Raw genomic sequence first — 6,000 nt, 5'->3', positions numbered from 1 at the left:
AACAATGGCGACAGTGTTTGGGGAAGGCTGTGGAGGATAGAAAAGATTAGGGTTGAGTAGGTATTAGGTTAGTTTTATTTAGTTTTTAGTTTTTATTCATTCACTTATTTAATAGAAATTGTTTGACTATTCGATGAGTAAAAAATGGATATGATTTAATTTTATTTAATTATTAATAACATAATGTACAATCATATAATGTTAATGGTTTTCATATGTGTTAGGGGGTGGATTTTTTAGGTGACAATATGTTCAACTAGGTCAAAGGTAACAAAAGATTGGGTGTGCTAATTCACTATGATTGGTAGGGGGTATGTGCATGTGCATGCATATGTGTATGTATACACATCCATACATATGTACATACATACACTCATACATACGTAATGCAAATACTTTCCATAATATTTGTTGCATTGTTAGTATCCATAAACATACACATACACATACATATATACATACATACACTCATACATACGTAATGCAAATACTTGACATAACATTAGTTGTAGTTTTAGTATCCATAATAGCAATGCACTCATTGCACTGATATGCAGATATTACAAAATGGTGCTGGACCAATTCATTGTATTGATATATAGGTAGATAGATATTACAAAATGGCCCCATATCAATTGATATTACAGAATGGCACCAGATATTGCAAAATGTCCCCAGCTTATATGCACTGCAAAATGGCCAGCCTACACACTACACAACCTCTACTTTGACTCCTACACAGATTCATTCTATTGATATATAGATAGAAATTACAAAATTACTCCACATCAATAGATATTATAAAGTAGCACCACATTCGCTATATTGACATAAAGATATTGCAGAATCTCCCCAGCTTATATGCACTGCAAAATGGCCAACCTACAAAACAAGACTTGCAATGCAATCCAAAATTTTGAATTCAAGCATGCAGCATTGATTAGTTTCATCAGTTCACCATAAAGCCAGGGAAGGGTTCTGGCTCCTCCATAGGCCTTCTTGATATCATTTTTTCTACAATAGCTACATCTAGCTCCTCCATAGGACTCCTTGTCATTGTTTTTTCTGCAATAGCTGCATCAACCTGTGGTGTAATAGGATTTATACTACCGAATATATTTTCATCTAGCAGTCCACCAAATTGGAATTGTTTGATAGGAGAGTGAGGGGGGCTATGACTAGTTGGAACATGGATGTTGTTAAGGGCGGCATACGTTGGGGTTATAATATTGTACATATCTCTCAAAATCTGATGATGGCCAGGTAGGGGAGTTGATGGAGTACTGTTGTGCCCTGCCCTGATTGCAGTATGTTCTAAATTGTTATGGTAACCAGCTTGGAGGTTACTAAGAGCAGCATATGCAGGTGTTAAGATATTGTACATGTCTTGTAAAATTTGATGATGTTGAGGCAATGGTGTTGATGGAGTACTCCTCTCCCCTACAATAATTGCAACATCCTCGTTCACTTGCTTTTTTGCTGGTTTCTTTTGCTTGCTCATCTGTTTTTGTTTCTTTTTCAACTCCCTCTCCTTTTGTTGTTGTGCCCTTTCTTCTTCCTTCCTCTGCTTTATTATTTGTCTTTCAAGCTTTTCCTCGTCTTTCCTCTTTCTCCTTGCAATTTGTTCAAGTTTCCTTGCCTCTTTTTGTTTTTTCTTCCTTACTTTCAACTCTTCAATTTCAGCTTTTCTTGCTTCTTTTTTCTGTTCCCGAATTATGTATTCATCGGAAGTAAGGATTTGAGATTTACTGCCCAATTTAAGTGCATTATTGTTAGAAAGAAGGCTAGACCTATTTCTCACCCTTTCAATGGGTAACTTCAGAAAATTTTTTAAAGAGCCTTGACTGCATAAGATTTCTTCAGCTTCGTCTTCTATCTCAAATGCTGCAGTTGTCTTCAAAGAACCTTGATTGTGTCCATCTTGCTCATCTTCTGCAACTTCATTAGTTTCTAAATTTGAATTCTCCCAATCCATTGTATCAGCATAATAATGAATGACCTCAGAGCTAAGCATTGGAGGTGAAGGCATGGATAAAGAAACTTCTTCATTTTTCATGTCAATCTGTATTCCTAAATGTTCTGCTCCTTCTTTAATCCAATTAGGTTGTTCAAACTGTGATGGTAAACTGAAGTCTTCATGTATGCCATTTTCATATTGTGCTTGGCTAATATGACTTGGTGAGCATGTGCTTGCAGTTGGTTCTTCTGTTTGTTGTGCTTCCAATTCTTTCATTTGTTTCACACATTGTTCCAAACACTCTTCCACTTGTGCCTTTCCATAGCCAGCTAATCTTAAGATGCTAGCAATGCCTATAGCATCATTATCATCTTGTAAATTGAATGCATCACTTGGTCTCATGTCATTACAAAGAGCATCTTTATTTAAAGGCCATATTCCAGTCCTTCGGAAACCAGCTATGATGTTTTCAGATGTCAGGGCAAGTTTGAATGCTTTACTTGCAAGTTCTGCCAATTCAGTTCTCCTTATTTCTATGTGTGGATGTTTGGCCATCCATTTTGACCTTTCAGATTTGAAATGTGCCTTGAATGGAGAGAACACACTCACATCTAGAGGCTGCGATTTGTGGCTGGTGTGGGTAGGCAATGTTAGAAGATCAATACCAAGAGATCTTGCTTCATGGATTGTGGTCAAAGCAACATGGCTTCGATGACCATCAAATATAAGGAGATGTTTGTTTGTGGGTGAAACTCCACCTGGAACAAATCTGGCAAAGTGATATAGCCAATTTAAAAATAATTCTTTTGTCATCCAAGCATGTGGTTGTGCAGTCATACATGCTCCCGGTTCACAGTTGGCAATGTAGTTTTTAAGCTGTCTTTTGGCCTTGAAAAGATAAAATCCTGGAATGCTATGACCTGCTGCATTAACACAACATAAAATTGTTATCCACTCTCTGCTCTTTGATAAAATTTGTGGGACACTTCTACTACCCAACTTTGCAATTACTCGCATCCCGCAGTTCCTGCCTACTTGCACACCTGTTTCATCACAATTCCATATTTTTGTTGGTCCGTATTCAAAAGCATTGTACAATTTCTCCAGGTTGTCATAAAAATCTGTCACAATACTTGGTCGTAGCATTACGGCTTTATCCCTGTCTAGACCCTCTGCAGTCCTTATTGTCAAATTTGGATGGCATTTGCGGAAATCTATCCACCATGATCTGCCTGGGCAACCATTCTTGAATGGATTTGGCCTTGTTTCACATATATGAGCTACATGTGACTTTAGCTGAATGATCTCTAATCCGTGACCAAGTTGCGCCATATCTTTGCACCAGTCAACAATTTTTAGCTCTTCTTCCAACGAAAGGATCATTGGTGGACCTCTTCTTTTTGTTGTTGTCAGCCCTGAAAGCCAAAATGTTAAAGTGCTCGCAGGAATTCCCCACTTTTTCGCAACTGCTCTGATGGAATATAAATTGTCTTCAACATCTTTCATAGCACATTCCATGTCTTCTTCTGTCCACTGATCGTTATAACTGGATTTTTTATCTCCATGATGTTGAGAAGACTGTAAAGGAGTGTTTGTTCTTTCTACATTTTCATCTGCAGTATTACAAGTTATGTCATCCTGAGGTGGATTAATTGTAGTGTCGCCATCTTTATCCTTCACCAAATGGAATTTAACACCATGTGGGTAATGGTTCCTCAACATTTGGGTTGTTCTTTTGCTTCGTCTCTTTCCTGTTGTCTTTCCTTTTGCCTTTCCTGTTGTTGTTGCCTTACCTGTTGTCATAGTGCCTGAACAACAATAACATCAACTATTAAGTATATACACATCTGTATATATATATATATATATATATATATATATATGTATGCAGATATATGTATGTCTATATATATATGTGTGTGTGTGTGTGTGTGTATGCAGATATATGTATGTATGTATGTATGCAAATATATGTATGTGTGCAGATATATGTATGTATGCATGGAGATATATATATATATATATTTTGTAACTAAAAATACTGTGTATATATATATATATACGTACATATATATATATACACAGTATTTTTAGTTACAATATATATATATATACGTACATATATATATATATATATATATATATATATATATATATATATATATATATACAACAGGTGAACTATGGAATATAAGCTTCTGGAGCAATATTGTCTTTGGCAATAATTTGAACTTTTACTGGAATGGATGGTTTTGGGAGTAAATAATATCAAACATTAAGTATATACACATCTGTATGTATGTATGCAGATATATACACATCTGTATGTATGTGTGCAGATATATATATATATATATATATATATATATATATATATATATATATATATATATATATATATATAGGTGAACTATGGAATATATGCAGATATATATATATATATATAGGTGAACTATGGAATATATGCAGATATATATATATATATAGGTGAACTATGGAATATATGCAGATATATATATGTTGTAACTAAGAATAATGTGTATATATATATGTACAACAAGTGAACTATGGAATATAAGCTTCCGGAGCAATATTGTCTTTGGCAGCAATTTGAACTTTTACTGGAATGGATGGTTTTGGGAGTAAATAACATCAAACATTAAGTATATACACATCTGTATGTATGTATGCAGATATATACACATATGTATGTATGTGTGCACATATATATATATATATATATATATATATATATATATATATATATATATAGGTGAACTATGGAATATAAGCTTCTGGAGCAATATTGTCTTTGGTAGCAATTTGAACTTTTACTCGAATGGATGGTTTTGGGAGTAAATAACATCAAACATTAAGTACATACACATCTGTATGTATATATGCATACTGTGAAACTAAACAGTAGTAAGAACAAGTCAACTGAACAGTAATGAAATAGATATATGAGGATTGAATATATATATATATATATATATATATATATATATATATATATAAACTAAACAGTAGTAAAAACAAGTCAACTAAACAGTAATGAACACAAATTACGTAGAATTTATGCTAGCACAGTGCCAGCCAAACAGTAGTGAAAACAAAATACTTGAAATTTACACAGTCAAAAATTATATAAACAAACAAAATACCTTCAATTTATGACAACATAGACTAAACAGTAGTGAAAATGAAAACAAAATACAATAGTGAAAACAAAGTACCCGGATTTTATGACAACACAAAGTCAAAAATTACATAAACAAACAAAATACCTTCAATTTATGACAACACAGAGAACTAAACTAAGCTAAACAGTAGTGAAAACAAAATACATGAAATGATAGACAACTAAACTACATGAAATGATAGACAACTAAACTAAACAGTTAGTGAAAACCTTCAATTTATGTTGGCACACGATCATATATTATGTGCACACAAACAAAATACCTTCAATTTATGACAGCATAGACAATTAAACTAAACAATAGTGAAAACAAAATACATGAAATGTATGACAGCACACGATCATATATTATGTGCACAGAGTCAGTCTGCAACAAGAAGTAATGTATGCAAGAATGTGAGTGTACCTGGAATTTATGCTAGCACAGTGCCAACCAAACAGTAGTGAAAACAAAATACTTGTATTTTATGACAACACATAGTCAGAAATTATATAAACAAACAAAAACAAAATACCTGTATTTTATGAGAACACATAGTCAGAAATTATATAAACAAACAAAATACCTGCAATTTATGACAACACAGTCAACTAAACTAAACAATAATGAAAACAAAATCCCTGAAATCTATGACAGCACACGATCAGATATTATGTGCACAGAGTCAATCTACAGCAAGAAGTAATGTATGCAAGAAATCTTGATTATTTACTGAACGAAGGAGGAATGTGAATCAGTCTGCAGCAAGAAGTAATGTATGCATGAAATCTTGATTATTACTGAACAAAGGAGGAATGTGAAGGTTTTATAACAGTGCAGGGAGAATGTAATTGTAAAAAC

This window comes from Cryptomeria japonica, chromosome 2 (assembly GCF_030272615.1).
Source record: "Cryptomeria japonica chromosome 2, Sugi_1.0, whole genome shotgun sequence".
Lineage (NCBI taxonomy): Eukaryota > Viridiplantae > Streptophyta > Pinopsida > Cupressales > Cupressaceae > Cryptomeria > Cryptomeria japonica.
This window is presented reverse-complemented; position numbering follows the sequence as displayed.